This window comes from Neovison vison, chromosome 6 (genome assembly GCF_020171115.1).
Source record: "Neovison vison isolate M4711 chromosome 6, ASM_NN_V1, whole genome shotgun sequence".
Lineage (NCBI taxonomy): Eukaryota > Metazoa > Chordata > Mammalia > Carnivora > Mustelidae > Neogale > Neogale vison.
In genome coordinates, this window is record NC_058096.1 from 136,922,094 (window position 1) to 136,938,925 (window position 16,832).

The following is a 16,832-nucleotide window of genomic DNA, read 5'->3' on the forward strand; positions in this document are numbered from 1 at the left end:
CGAACCTCTCAGCATTGCCTTTACCTTTGTGCTCTAATCAGAACCTGTCTGTCCCTTGAAGATACTGCTACCCTAGAGCCCTCTGACAGGGTGGTCCCCTCTCTCACACAGTGCTGATATCACACACAGCGTGGATCCTCTTTGTTTCTTGTTGCCATTTCCAGACCATTCTGCTCCCTCTTCCCTTTTCCTAAAAACCACCTTTGAATCTCAGGTCATCAGGCTGTATGGCTGGGCTTCAGGGTCATACCCCTCTATTTCCGGAAGATTTTAGTTCCTGGCCTGCTGTCACTGTCTTCAACATTATTCTTGTCAGGATTCTTGGTAATTTCAATACCTGATCCTTTCAGTACCTCGCCCTCTCGTTTCCTTCCTGGTCCTCCATCTTACCCCAACCTCTCCTCTTATCCCAGCATCTCCTCTGATCAGACCCTAGATCTTGTTGCTACCAAGCACCTCATCTCCTCTGTGACTCAGCATTTTACATATCCTGCCCTCTTAGCTCTTTCCATTCTCTTTAGAATCCTGAGCTAACCATCCTTCACTTCCTTCGTGCCTACCCTTCTCCTTCGCCCAGCACAAATTCCATGCTCAATTATTGTAACAGCCCCTTAGGTCTTCCTCAACTCCTTTGTCATCATGTTGACTTGGCAAAACCCCACCTCAGACTAAACGCAGTTCTTTGCCTTCTCAGGACCTGCAACTTCGCTACTGAAAGCAATCAGGAAAACACACTACCGTGCTCAATTGTGTTCATGACCAGTGACTGCAAGTGGGCCCTTGATGCTTCCCGACAGTCATACTACATTTCTAGGGTTCATGTCACTCCCCCACTCCCCCACAGCAGTCTACTGCTGTTTCCTAGCTTCTTTCTTCTCAACTCTGTGGCATCTCCTTCTCAGTCCTCGGGTTCAGCAGATGATCATTTCTGCCCTCTGCTGGGAGAGCAGTTAGGCTCCAGAAAGCCTGGGCAACACATGGAGAAGACAGGTAGAGCCAAATTGGGCCCAGAATCGCTGTGGCCACCTCGTCTTGTCCATCTCCTTTCCAGCTTGCAGTACCTGGTTTACCACTGCCATATTCTCAGTCACTAACACTAAAGCACTTCCAGCTCTAAGGTTCACCCACTTAGCAACCCACTTCTGGTTCCTCATTCTGTGTTGGTCGGTGTTCAGTTGCTGACTGCAGATTCACCTTCACTAGCTTCAGTGCAAAGAAGATCTGTTGCATATTCTTAAGTTAATTTACAGAGTTTCAAAGAGGGAACCAAGGTAGAATGTCACATAGGCAGAAGCCAAGAAAAATAACCAACAATGACAGTACCAAATGGTTATAGTGGAAACCCAGCAGTTGCTGGTGTCTGCTACTGGACTGTCCTCTATCCCCATTGAAGAGAGGGACTAGACCATCAGGAGGTTTCTACATATTCTGGAGAAAAAGCAAGTCCCACACAACTATTTTGGTAGGAGACCATAGGGCACCATGATCTGCCATCTTCTGCAAGGGTGTACCTGCCACTGAAGTTGGTTATATGTGTACATCTGTGTAGCAAGGGCTTCTGGGAAATACTTTTTGGATTCTACCTGGGGAAAGTGAGATTTACAGGGTGGAGAAGTCCTAAAATGGGAAAAAGATTTTCAAAATATTTTGGGCAGGCATAAAATATCAGATATCCGTTAGAGGCACAGAGAGGATTGAAATGACTGAGAGATGCACTCTACTCATGGGTGGGGAAAATCAGTACCATCAATATTTCAACTTTTGCCAAGTGAATTTATAAGTTAAAAGCAATTCCAACAGAAATTGCAAAGGGGATTGTGTATGGGACCTGACAAACTGATACTAAAGTTTATGTAGGAGAGCAATGAACAAACGATAACTAAGACAATTTTGGAGAGCAGGGAGATTTTGTTCTTCCAGATATTAAATATAATGATCATTGAAAACAACAAAACAAAACAAAACTCCAAAAAATCTGAGTTATAAAAATAGATATACTGTAATATATTTGCATGAATTAAAAAATCTAAACCAATAATATACTATTTAGTAATATTATATCTTATAAAAAATACACGTATAAAATATAAAATTATAGAGAAATAAGATCTACAAGCATCAGTGGCATAGCCTGGAAAAATATGAAAGATCTTCCTTTACTCCCCTCTTACTGTTTTTTTCATTTTGTCCCAAAAGCCAGGAACCCAATCCCAAATGCTGCTCACCAGGTGTCCAACACCCTTCACTGTTGCCACCTCTATTTTGTCTGAAAATGAGTCAGATATTTTGTTTGTAAGATATCTAGAGTTAGGGATGCTTGCGTGGCTCAGTAGATTAAGCGTCTGCCTTAAGCTCTGCCTGCTGCTCCCCCTGCTTGTGCGTGCTCTCTCTCTCTCTAAAATAAATAAAGAAAATCTTTTTTTTTTTAAAAAGATTATTTATTTATTTATTTGAGAGAGAGAGACAGTGAGAGAGAGCATGAGCGAGGAGAAGGTCAGAGAGCGAAGCAGACTCCCCATGGAGCTGGGAGCCTGATGTGGGACTCGATCCCGGGACTCCAGGATCACGCCCTGAGCCGAAGGCAGTCGTCCAACCAACTGAGCCACCCAGGCGTCCCAATAAAGAAAATCTTTAAAAAAATCTTGAGTTATTGATTCTCAAAGTATGAAATGTGGTCTTTCAATCTCTCTGTAAGTAGAACAGTACTAGTATCTTACTTCATGACTGTCCAGAAGTAACATAACTTGCTTTAAACTAAAAATCATATAATTTTAGAGGCGCCTGAGTGTCTCAGTCATCTGAGTGTCTGAATCCTGCTTTTGACTCAGGTCATGATCTCAGGGGTCGTGAGATCAAGATGTGTGTGGGGCTTCTCGCTCAGTAAGGAGTCCACTTGAGATTCTTTTCCTCTGTCCCTCCCCCACTCATGCTCTTGCACTCTCTTGCAAATAAACAAATCTTTAAAAATCATAAAATTTTAAAAGCCAGATGATTGTGTTGCTTAAATAAAATATTTCTAAAGGATTTTATTTATTTATTTTAGAGAGTGTGCACACAGTGGGGCGGGCAGAGGGAGAGGGAGAGAAATAATCTCAAGCAGACCTCTCAGTGAGCATGGAGCCTGACTTGGGGCTCAATCTCACGACCTTGAAATCATGACCTGAGCTGAAACCAAGAGTCAGACGCCTAGTTGACTGAGCCACCCAGGTGCCACTAAAGATAACATTTTGTTAGTTTTATTACATGAAGCCCAATTATAAGGCTAGCTCATGTCTTTCTCTTAAATGAATTGGTAATCAATGTTATAACTTTATTTCTGCTGATCTATTTGCTAATTACAGTGAATTTATGATGTTATAGGAAATTTTAATTGGCCCAAAAGTTTCAATCTACTTTTTGCTACCTTTAGGGGCACCTTGGATTTTAATAATTATAAAAATAGATACTTTCCTGGCTTACTGTTTAATATTTAAGCACAGTACTTTGCATGTGAGATTTCCTATCTTAGGTTTGTATAAAAAGAAGCTCCAGAGATGGTAAAGGACCTTTCTCAAGGTCATAGTCATTGGGGACAGACGTGAAATATTTTGATGCCCACTTTCAGTTCTTGATGTTAACTTTTGAAGGAAACGTCACAAGTATAGCGATTTTATGTCTACTGAGAGATCGTTACAGGGCAGAGGTTTTTTCCTTGCCCTTGTTTTGTAGGGCCATCTCAGAAGTCCAGTTCTAATTTGTTTGTTGTCAGTGACTACTAGCAGATCGCTTAATTAATTGCAGGAGCAATGTCCATTAGACTGTCAAAGTGTAAATAATGAATTGCAGCCATTGTGGCAGCAGAAATATGAAGCCACATTGCACCTGTTCTTGAGAAGAGAAGTTCTCTTTTCAGGTGTGATGTTCTGGGAACAGGTCAATTTTCCTGTACTTCTCAGGTTTCTCATTTTCCATTAGCAGGATGGCTAGTCGTTTTACAAATACTGAGGGTTTCCATCATTTGTATAAATTGTCCACTTTTAACTTCTTGATCATGTAAAGCAGCTCCCTTTTTTACACTTTTTTTTTAAAGCAAGCCTTGCATCCAACACAAGGCTTGAACTCACGACTCTGAGGTCAAGTGTCACATGCTGTACTCATTGACTGAGCCAGCAAGGTGCCCTGCATGTAAAGCAGCTCCTAAAAATAAAATCACCGTTTTTCTAGTTACAGAAGAAATACATACTAGAACCAAAATCTTACCTAGAAAAACAACTTGTCCTGAATTTCATCACTTTTGATACTTTGGTATATGCATAAATATGCACCTGATTACCCAATCATGCCCACACACTTGTATGCATACATAATTATAATATGCACATTCTGTCATAGACTCCTTTTTTCAGTTAGCAGAATATCATGTGCCTGTTCTAGTCAACAATTAATATTATATGTATTAGCTGCATAATATTACATTACATGGGTTTGTATTCTTTACATAACTCATTATTACTGAACATGTAGGATAATTCCATTTTGAATTTCTTTTTTTTTAAAGATTTCATTTATTTATTTGACAGAGAGAGATTACATGTAGGCAGAGAGGCAGGCAGAGAGAGAGGGGAAGAAGCAGGCTCCCTGCTGAGCAGAGAGCCCGATGTGGGACTCAATCCCAGGACTCTGGGATCATGACCTGAGCTGAAGGCAGCGGCTTAACCCACTGAGCCACCCAAGTGCCCCTATTTTGAATTTCTTAAATACTTTGATGAACATCTAGTACGTACATAGTTGCTATAGTCATTATTTTTTTATTTCTGCAGACTTTTCAACGATAAATGGAATATTTTCAATAAAGTAGGGCTCCCTTTTGTTCTTCTCTTTCCTATTTGTCTCTTCCATTATTTCTCCAGAGTTAAACTAGGCATAATGAATGTCAATCTTTCACACATTTAAAAAAGTTGATGTAGGTGTCAGTGTCCCAGGGGCACTAGAGAGAGTTACGCGATGTACAACTACATACGTGCTCCTCTGTTCGTCTCAGTGGGTTGTTAGTCTCTCAGCAACTTGCCTTTTTTCTCTTCACATTATGCTTCAGTGATACTGCTAGAAGACTGTGGTTCAGCAAAATGAGGGAGTGAACTGAAAGAAATATTTAGAGGCACCATGGGGGCTCAGTCAGTTAAATATCTGAGTTGTGCTTTCAGCTCAGGTCATAATATCATCGTCATGAGTTTGAGCCCCATGTCAGGTTCCCTGCTTAGCACGAGTCTGCTTCAGATTCTTTCTCTCCCTCTCCCTTCCCCTCTGTCTCTCTCCTCACTTGTGTGTGCTCTCTCTTTTTAAATACATACATACATACATAAAATCTAAAAAAATATTTAGAGTCTAGGGAATGGAGGAGCCAACATTCATAAAGTAGTGAAGGGCTGGGAAGACATTGGTCTTAGGCACCAACCAGTTCAAATTTGAATAGGATGATGAAAAATTGTGAGGCCTCCAGGAAAAAAGGAAAAAAAAAATCTTTATTCCAGCCCCATCTTTATACACTGTTAGAATGCCAAGGATAAAGAAAAAATCCTATGGACTTCTAGGGGTGGGAAGTGATGGGGAATAGGCCATACATCAAGGAACTGGAATCAGGAGGACATCAGATTCTGCATTAGCAATATGGGATGATCCAAGATAGTGGAGCAATTCGTTTAAATTTGAAGAAAATTATTTTCAACCTAGAATTCCATTCTTAGCAAAACTATTCATCAAAAGTAAATTAATAGGGGGCACCTGGCTGGCTCAGTTGGTAGAGCATGCAATTCTTGATCTTGGAGTCATAAGTTTAAGCCACTTGTTGGGTGTAGAGCTTACTTAAAAAAAATAAGTGAAGTTGGAAAATCCTATTACAATCATTATAATAAAGATAGATTCAGTTAAGAATCTTCAGTGGGGAGATGTAATGGAGTTTAGAATGTTTGTATAATCTTAAGATGTTTAACCATGGAAATTATAAGTTGCAAGAGAAAGCACAGAAGGGTCTAGAAACTGTACAACACCTTGACTGGATGATCAAAATTACCACCACCAGGGGTGCCTGGGGGCTCAGTTGGTTAGGTGTCTGCTTTTGGCTCAGGTCATGATCCCAGGGTCCTGGGATGAGCCCTGTGTTTTGGCTGGCTCCTTGCTCAGCAGGGAGTCTACTTCTCCCTCTCCCCTGCCCCCCCACCTCATGCTCTCTCTTTTTCTTTCTCTTAAATAAATAAATGAATAAATAAAATCTTTAAAAAAACACCGCCACTAATGAGGGGTCAATGGAAATTATGTTCTCTGTTATGAGTATTCTTTTTTTTTCAATTTATTTATTTTCAGAAAAACAGTATTCATTATTTTTCACCACACCCAGTGCTCCTTGCAATCCGTGCCCTCTATAATACCCACCACCTGGTACCCCAACCTCCCACCCCCCTGCCACTTCAAACCCCTCAGATTGTTTTTCAGAGTCCATAGTCTCTCATGATTCACCTCCCCTTCCAATTTACCCCAACTCCCTTCTCCTAACACCCCTTGTCCTCCATGCTATTTGTTATGCTCCACAAATAAGTGAAACTGTATGATAATTGACTCTCTCTGCTTGACTTATTTCACTCAGCATAATCTCTTCCAGTCCCGTCCATGTTGCTACAAAAGTTGGGTATTTATCCTTTCTGATGGAGGCATAATACTCCATAGTGTATATGGACCACATCTTCCTTATCCATTCATCCGTTGAAGGGCATCTTGGTTCTTTCCATAGTTTGGCGACCGTGGCCATTGCTGCTATAAACATTGGGGTACAGATGGCCCTTCTTTTCATGACATCTGTATCTTTGGGGTAAATACCCAGTAGTGCAATTGCAGGGTCATAGGGAAGCTCTATTTTTAATTTCTTGAAGAATCTCCACACTGTTCTCCAAAGAGGCTGCACCAACTTGCATTCCCACCAACAGCGTCCCTTTCTCCACATCCTCTCCAACACATGTTGTTTCCTGTTTTGTTAATTTTGGCCATTCTAACTGGTGTAAGGTGATATCTCAATGTGGTTTTAATTTGAATCTCCCTGAGGGCTAATGATGATGAACATTTTTTCATGTGTCTGATAGCCATTTGTATGTCTTGATTGGAGAAGTGTCTGTTCATATCTTCTGCCCATTTTTTGATATGTTTGCCTGTTTCGTGTGGGTTGAGTTTGAGGAGTGGCCAAGGGGGAACTTATTCAGGTTCTGCACCCAGACTGAGGCTTCTCTCTGAGAGGGAGATCAGGGTGCGGTTTGACTTCCTCTAATACTACAAAAACCATCAAAGGCGGTCAAGGTGAGAGAAGAAAAAGTGAACAGGCATAAAAACCGCCAGAGAACAAAAGCCTGAAAAAAACCAGTTTCCTCAGAGCCCACCCCCTTGAGGGGGGCGGGAGGACTTAACTCAGGAAACATCATTGACTGACAACCCACGTGGAAGGCCCCTCCCCCAGAAAACAAACCAAGAAAGAAAAAAAAAAAAAGGATTACAAGAGAACAACCACTACTTCATAGGAAAACTTGTATCGTTCACTTGTTCCCACTATTCTGGTTCATATTTTTTTTTTTTTTACACATAGGTAATTTTTTTAACCTATTTACCATCACAGCGAGTTGTACAGTACATCAAATTCCATAATACCTTTCTAACCTGAACTTTTTGATACATACACCTATGTTTTTCTTTTGCATTTTTATTTTTTGAATTCCTTTTTAAAAATTTTAGTTTAGTCTAGTTTATTCCTTTTTATTTTTATCCTCTCATATTCATATAGAGTTAAACTTCAAAGTAATCCCCTTTCCCCAATCAATACTACCCCTATAGGTAAACCAATTTTTAATCCCCTTTATCTTAGGAAAGTTGAGTCCTTTAACAAAGATATCAAGATACATCCAGGAAAAATCAAAACAACCTTCCTCGCACACACTGAGAATTTATAAGAACTCTCCCAACTTCTTCCACCAGTGTTTCTGTGTTTTTTGTGTTTGTCCTGTTATGAGTATTCTATCATGGATTGAATATCCTGAATCCACAAGGAAGCATGAGTTAAAGCTGAGAGTACATTCTATTCAAAAAAGAGTTTTACTCTTAGAAAAGAGACACAGCTAAGTGGCCTTTAGGCATTGTCATGTCTGGTTGTGGTATTCAGAACTCCCAGAGCCATCTCCTGAGCCATTGGGAATTCAGATAAGGTGACAGGGCTGAGCTCAGAGAGTCCTAGTGAAGTAGAGTCCTGACCACACTACACTTTATATTTTCTTTTGGAAATATTTTTAAAGATAAAATTAACATAATATAAGGTTAAAAAATAGAAAACTCATTGACATCTGAATTCTTCATTCAGACATTGCTGTGAACAGAGTGTACATTATTCAGGTCTCTCTCTGTGTATATAATTTTAAAATATATGCATGCATGTGTGTGTACACATACACATATACAATTTTTTATAATTCCCAGTGGAATCATACTATAGCTCAGCACTTCTCCAATCTCGAATGTGCTTAAGAATTATCTGGAGGACTTTTTTTTTTTAATTTGACAGAGATCACAAGTAAGCATAGAGGCAGGCAGAGAGAGAGGAGGAAGCAGGCTCCCTGCCAAGCAGAGCTCCCAACCCAAGACCCTGAGATCAGGACCTGAGCAGAAGGCAGAGGCTTAACCCACTGAGCCACCCAGGCACCCCTATCTGGAGGGCTTTTTAAAATCACCTGGTGCTTATCTCAAGCACTCTCCTTCATCCCCATCCCCTATTTCACCCATCCTCCCACCCAGCTCCCCTCTGGTAACCACCAGTCTATAGTTAAGAGTCTGTTTCTTGGTTCATCTCTCTCTTTTTTCCACTTTGCTTATTTGTTTTGTTCTTAAACTGCACATATGAGTGAAATCATATGGTATTTATTCGTCTTTCTCTGACTTATTTCACTTAGCATTATACTCTAGCTCCATCCATGTTGTTGAAAATGGCAAGATTTCATTGTTTTTATGGCTGAATAATATTCCATGGTGTGTGTGTGTGTGTGTGTGTGTGTGTGTGTGTGCACATCTTTATTCATTCACCCATCAATGGGCAACATTTGGGCTTGTTCCATAGTTTGGCTATTGTTGATGCTGCTGCTATAAGCATTGGGGTACATATATCCCTTTGAATTAGTATTTTTGTATTCTTTGAGTAAATACCTAGTGGTATGATTACTAGATCATAAGGTAGTTCTATTCTTAACTTTCTGAGGAACCTCCATACTGTTTTCCACAGTGTCTGTACCAGCTTGCATTCCCAAGAGTGCATGAACTTCCTTTTTCTCCACATCTTTGTTAATGCCAGCTGTGTGTATGTTTAAGATTTTATTTATTTATTTGAGAGAGAGAATGAGCAGGGGAGCAGATAAGAGGAGCAGAGGGAGAAGCAGACTCTGTGCTGAGCAGGGAGACTGGGCTGGGCTCCTTCCCAGGACCCTGAGATCATGACCTGAGCTCAACTAACTGAGCTACTCAGGTGCCCCTCACCTGCTGTTTCTTATGTTGTTGATTTCAGCCATTCTGACAGAAATGAGGTGATACCTCAAAGTAGCTCTGATTTGCATTTCCCCAAAAATGAGTGACGTCAAGCATCTTTTTATGTGTCTGTTGGCCATATAGATGTCTTCTTTGGAGAGATGTCTGCTCAGGTCGTCTGCCCCTTTTTAAATTGGATTATTTGATTTTTGGGTCTGGAGGACTTCTTTTTTTTTTTAAGATTTATTTATTTATTTGACAGACAAAGATCACAAGTAGGCAGAGAGGCAGGCAGAGAGTTAGGTGGAGGGAGCAGGTTCCCCAATGCAGGGCTCGATCCCAGGATCCTGGGATCATGACCTGAGCAGAAGGCAGAGGCTTTAACCCACTGAGCAACCCAGGTGCCCCTCTGGAGGATGTTTTAAACACAGATTATTAGGTGCTGTCCTTAGAAATGGCAAGATGTAATATATAAAATCAACCCCATAGAGGTGCCTGGGTGGCTCAGTGGGTTTAGCCTCAGTCTCCCTAAGCACTGGTGGACAAATGATCTGGAGTTCTGTCACTTCAGACACTCTGAATATGTATGACTCATGTCCCTATCCCTCCCACTTCTCTTCCTGTTCATAGGGGAACAGCTGTCTTCGTTCTAGAACCTTCCCTTTCATCCAGAAAAACAAAAAGCCTGCATTGCATCCTCTCCCCAGTTTAGTTAATTATATCAATATATTTATACTTTTGATAGCAAATCTCTGGGTGCCTGCATAGCTCAGTTGGTTAAGCGCCTGCCTTCAGCTTGGGTCATGATCCCAGCATCCTGGGACTGAGTCCCACATAGGGCTCCATGCTCAGCCCTATCTGCTTCTCTTCCCTCCTCTTCTTGTGCTCTCTCTCTCAAAAAAATAAAGTCTTTAAAAAAATTAATAGCAAATCCCTGCTTCTAAACAAAGGTATTGTTTTCTGTGGCAGTAGACTCCAATTTGCTGCATCTTTTTTTTTTTTTTTTGAAAGAAATAAGCACTTATTAACTGCCCCTACAGGGAGAGGAAAATTCAGATTTTATTATCCAACATATCTAGCTACTCTCCTGGGAGAGGAAAAAAATGTTGACTCCTTGATGATTGACAGCAGCAAAACCGAGAAAACAAATCACAAGCCACTTTTTTAATCAGCCCGCCACATCCACAACACGCCAGATGCTGCAGTAAACTCCGGTATGTCATTGGAGGAGCCTTTGAGTAATGTTTTCTGCCTTGTCCTTGACTGATTTACCATGTTCTTTACAACATACTTCCCCCCCCAAATGACTGTACGCTCGGTCTGTTTGATTTTCTACCTACTCCCAAATGGAGGTCCATTATCGAGCTAGTGAGAAACAGGTTGGCAGAGACCTCCAGGGAATAACAACCGAACTGGATCTAAAACGATAACTGTTCCTGAGAGACGGACCTGTTTAGATACAGTGTTGCTTCCCTAACACTAGTGAGATTCCTGACAGGAAATGACACATTGGGAGATTTATTAAATTCATTCATACATTCTCTTAAAAATATTTCTTGGGTCCTTACTATGTACAAAGCCCTGCACAGAACTGGAGACATGATGTGGACAAGCACTCACCCTCCTGAATGTTATAATCCTTTGTGGGAGACAGATCATGGGACAAATAATTGAACAAATTAGTATAATTTTGATAAGCATTTGAAGGAAAGGTACATGGTATTGTGAGAGAAGCCAGGGGAGGGGAGAACCTGAGATAGCAAGGCACATGAAATTCAAATTCATTTGAGAGGTCCCTGGCTGGCTTAGTTAGAGAACATGAACTTGATCTTGGGGTTGTGAGTTCGAGCCCCATGTTGGGTTCAAAGATTACTTAAATATATAAAACTTAAAAAACATTCAAATTCATTTGAAATACTGAAGGAAATCTAGTGTGACTGGGGTAATATGTGAGGGATGGAGGAAGCACAAACTATAGAGTCATTTTACTAGTCCAACTTGCTTATTAAGTAAAGATTTTTTGAAGGTCTATCCTAAAGCAGATAAGTGTGGTGCCTGGACTATTTTTACTCACACATTTTATTTTGAAAATTGTTAAAGCTCTAGAAAAGTTGAGAGAATGGTACAATGAACACTTGTATATCATCCATCTAGTCAATAATTGTTAACATTTTTTTCACATTCATATTGTCTATCTTCATACATATCTATGTATATGTTTTCCTAAGTCATTTGAAAATAAGTTGTAGGCATCCTCTTTCACTCCTGACTTCTTCAGCTTATCTCCCTAGAATTTTAAGGACATTCTACCAAACCACAATATCATTCTCACACCCAACAAAATCTACCAACAATTTGGTAGTATCATCTACTTTATAGTCTATTGAAAAATTTCCCCCAAGTGTGTGTTTGTCTTTAAACAATTTAATTTTTTAAAAAACTTTTAAGTAATCTCTATAGCCAAAATGGGGCTTGAACTCACAACACCGAGATCAAGAGTCACACACTCTAGTGACAAAGCCAGCCAGGCGCCCCTCACCCAAATGTGTTTTTGAAGATTTTTTTTCTTTTTTCCTCCAATCCAGGACCCAATTAGGTTTTTGCATGGATTTGGAAGCTATACCTCTTCTGGAATAGTCTTCTCCTTAAAAAAAAAGTGATACTGACTTTTTTTTTTTACTTTTAACTTTATTTTAGATTTCAGTATATTTAACATGTGATGTTGTATTATTTCCAGGTGTACAATACAGTGATTCAACAAATACTGATTTTTTTTAAAAATATTTTATTTATTTATTTGACAGAGAGAAATCACAAGTAGGCAGAGAGGCAGGCAGAGAGAGAGAGAGGGAAGCAGGCTCCCTGCTGAGCAGAGAGCCCGATGCGGGGCTCGATCCCAGGACTCTGAGATCATGACCTGAGCCGAAGGCAGCGGCTTAACCCACTGAGCCACCCAGGCGCCCCAACAAATACTGATTTTTAAACACTGCTTTACTGAGGTCTATTTCACATATACATAATTCACCAATTTCACCTCTACAGCTCAATGATTTTTCAAAACTTTACTGAGAGCTAAAAACGTGAACTTTAATCAGTTTGACGATGCTTTCCTCCTGCCAACAAGACCCCTCATGCCCAAGCAACCACTAATCTACTTTCTGTCTCTGTAAATTTGCTTTTTATGAACACTTCCTGTATATCTGGCTTCTTCCACTAAGCATAACGTTATCCATGATGCAGCATGTGTCAGTAGTTCATTCATTCTTATTGTTGGATTAATATCCCATTGTATGAATATACCAAATTTTGTCCACTCGCTAGCTGATGGACATTTGAGTTCTTTCCAGTTTTTGGCTATTATGAATAAAACTGCTATGAATATTCATATGTAAATCTTTGGATGTATGTTTTCATTTTTCTTGGATAAATCCCTAGGAGTAGAATTGCTAGTTCTGATGCTAGTTTTAGACTTACATTTTTGAGAGGCTGCCAAGATCTTTCCTAAAGTGGCTGCACCAACTAACATTTCTACCACTAATGTCTGGGGGCTCCTGTTTTGCCATATGCTTGACAACTTCTGTTATTTGTCTTTTTCATTCTAGTCATTGTAGCAGGTGGGGAAGGGTATCTCATATGAGTTTAATTTCTATTTCTCTAGTGACTGATGTTAAACATCTTATCATGTGTTCATTGGTCATATGTATATCTACTTTGGTGAAATGTTTGTTCATATTTTTTGCCCATTTTTGGACTGGGTCATTTGTCTGATTGAGTTGTAGGAGTTCTTTGTGTATTCTGGATACAAGTCTTTTATTGGATACATGTTTGCAAATCTTTTTCTCCCTGTTTGTTGCTTGTCCTTTCACTTTCTTAATGGTGTCCTTTCAAGTACAAAAGCTTTGAATTTTGGTGAGGTTTAATTTATCATTTTGGGGGGCATGTGGGTGGCTCAGTGGGTTAAGCCTCGCCTTGGGCTCAGGTCATGATCTCGGGGTCCTGGGATCGAGCCCCACATCAAGTTCTCTGCACAGCAGGGAGCCTGCTTCCCCCTCTCTCTTTTTGCCTGCCTCTCTATTTGTGATCTTTGTCTGTCAAATAAATAAATAAAATCTTTTAAAATACTTATTATTTTTTCCTATATGATTATGATTTTGGTGTTGTATCTATGAAAACTTTTCCTAATTCTTTTTTTTTATTTTTTTTTAAAGATTTTATTTATTTATTTGTGAGAGAGAGAGGGAGAGAGAGCGAGCACAGGCAGACAGAGAGGCAGGCAGAGGCAGAGGGAGAAGCAGGCTCCCTGCCGAGCAAGGAGCCCGACGTGGGACTCGATCCCAGGACGCTGGGATCATGACCTGAGCTGAAGGCAGCTGCTTAACCAACTGAGCCACCCAGGCGTCCCTCTTTTCCTAATTCTTAATTTTTTCCTAATCTTGAAAATTTACTACTATGTTTCCTTCTATAAGCTTTATTGCTCTAGCTCTTACATTTAAGTAACTGGTCCATTTTTAGTTAATTTGAGTGAAATCCATGTAGGTTTTGCGTAGATATTCTATATCAGGTTGAGGAAGTTCCTTTCCTTTCCTAGGTTGTTAAGAGTTTTTATCGAGAATAGGTGGTTGATTTTTTCAAATATATTTTCTGTGTCTATTGAGATGTCTTATTTTTTTGTCTTTTGTTTTATTAATATTGTGTTAATTATAACATGTAATATTAAGACATATAATATGGTGTTATTAGTATTGATTTTTGGATGCTAATGGACCCTGTATTTGTGGGATAAATCCCACTTGGTCATGGTATATATTTTCACATATGTTGTTAGATTCAGCTTGTTAATCTTTGTTGACTTACATCCATATTCATCCATATTCATGAGGGACACTGGTTTATAGTTTTCTTTTCTAGTGATGTCTTTGTCTGATTTTGGTATAAAATGATCCTAGCCTCAATAGAATGAATTAGGAAATTCCCTTGTCTTTTATTTTCTGAATTTGTAGAATATAAGTATGACTTTCATCAGCAAAAGCCATCTGGAATTTTTTGTGTGCATGGAAAGATTTTGACTGGCTAATTCATTGTCTTTACTTGTCATAGATCTATTCAGATGTTTTATTTTTCTCGTGAGTCAGTTTTTGTATTTTGTAATTTCTTAGGTATTTGGACAAATTTCTCCTAAGTTATCTAATTTGTAAACATTAAGTCATTTGTAGTATTCCCTTTTAATTGACTCATTCCCTTTAATTCCCCTCTTTCATTACTAATTTTTGTTATCGGTATCATCTCAGTTTCTCGGTGCAGGTAAAGATTGGTAAAGATTTCTGATTTCATTGATCTTTTCAAAGAATCAGTGTTGGTTTCATTAATTTTCTCTATTTTTTGTTTTCTATTTAATTAATTTCTGCTCTAATATTTACTGCTTTCTTTCTTATGCTTACCTTCCGTTCTTTTGCTCTTTTTCTAGATGGTTAATTAATTAACCAATTAATTAATTTTAAGGATTTATTTATTTATTTGAGACAGAATGAGAAAGTGCATGTGCTTGAGCACAGGGGAGGGGCAGAGGGAAAGTGAGAAGCAGACTCCCCTCTGAGCACGGAGCCTTACACAGAGCTCCATCCCAGGACATCGAGATCACAGCTAGAGTCAAAATCAGGAGTGAGACACCCAACTGACTGAGCTACCCAGGTGTCCTTTTTTCTTTATTTTTAAAATGAAAGATTAGATTAATGATTTGAGATCTTTTCTAATACAGGCATTTTCTTTCTTTTCTAATATGGGCATTTAGAACTATTTCTTTCTAAGCACCACTTTAGCTGGATCCCATACATTTTTATATGTTTTTTGTGTGTGTGTGTGTGTTTAAAGATTTTATTTATTCATTTGACAGAGAGAGATCACAAGTAGGCAGAGAGGCAGGCAGAGAGAGAGGGGGAAGCAGGCTCCCTGCGGAGCAGAGAGCCCGGTGTGGGGCTTGATCCTAGGACCCTGGGATCATGACCTGAGCCGAAAGCAGGGGCTTTAACCCACTGAGCCACCCAGATGCCCCATGTGTTGTGTTTTTATTTCACTTGTGATTTCTTCTTTAACCCATGGGTTAGAATATGTGTTCATTAATTTCCAAACTATTTTTGTTTTTCCAAAACTCCCTTTTGTCGTTGATTTCTCATTGAACTTCATTATGGTTGGAGAACAAACTCTGCATAATTTAAAATATTTTAAATTCATTAAGATAATTGTAAAACATTGGCTTAGCATATGGCCTATCATACCGAATATTCCATATGTGCTTTAAAAGAATGTGCATTATGCTCTTGTTGAGTGGAGTGTTGGATAGATATCTTTAGGTCAAGTTGGTTCATAGTGTTTTTCAGTTCTTCTGTGTCCTTGCTTATTTTTTCTCTGTTTTTCTATCGATTATTGAGGGTGGAGTATTGAAGTTTCCAATGATTGAATTGTCTCTTTCTCTTTTGATTCTGTCAGTTTTGTTTTTGGGACTCTGTTGTTAGGTACATATCTATGTATAATTGTTATTTTTCTGCTAAACTGAGCTTTTTATCATTATAAAACATCTTTTTGTCACAAATTACATTTTTTAAAATCTTGAAGCCTCTTTTGACATTCAATAGCTACTTCAACTCTGTATGGTTACTGTTTGCCACAGCACATCTTACAATCTTTTTACTTTCTGTCCATTTGTGTCACTGGACCTAAATTGTGTCTCTTAAAGCAGCATGTAGTTTGGTCATTTAAAAAAATCCATTCTGCTAACTCTGCCTTATGATAGGAATGTTTATTTTCATTTGGTGTAATTACCGTTATGGGTACAATTTATATCTGCAAATTTGCTCTTGGTTTTCCATATGTCTTATGTCTTTTTTGTTCATGTGTTCCTCCCTTTCTGACTTCTTTTATGTCACTTAGATATTTTTAGTGTACTGTTTACATTTCTTTGTTTTTTAACACAGATTTTTTGGAATTTTTTTTTATATGGTTGTCCTAGGTTTTACAATTAACATCTTGAAACAGCGTGGCCTACTTGTGTCTACAGGGGTTGCTCCTAGGAACCATACCACACTCCATTTCCCTCATCCTTAGAAAATCTTCCAGGACCTTTGATTCCCCAGTCCCCTTGGAAGTTTGCTCGGGAAATTTTGGGCACATGGGCCCTTGACTCATTACCTGGGCCTTGGAAAATCACCCCTTACCTGCACTGTGCCTTAATTTATTCTCAGGCCCTCAGGTTGCTGGGTTAGTGTTTTTTTTTTTTTTTAAATTGTTGTTATTGTTAATTTTTTAAACTTAATTTATTT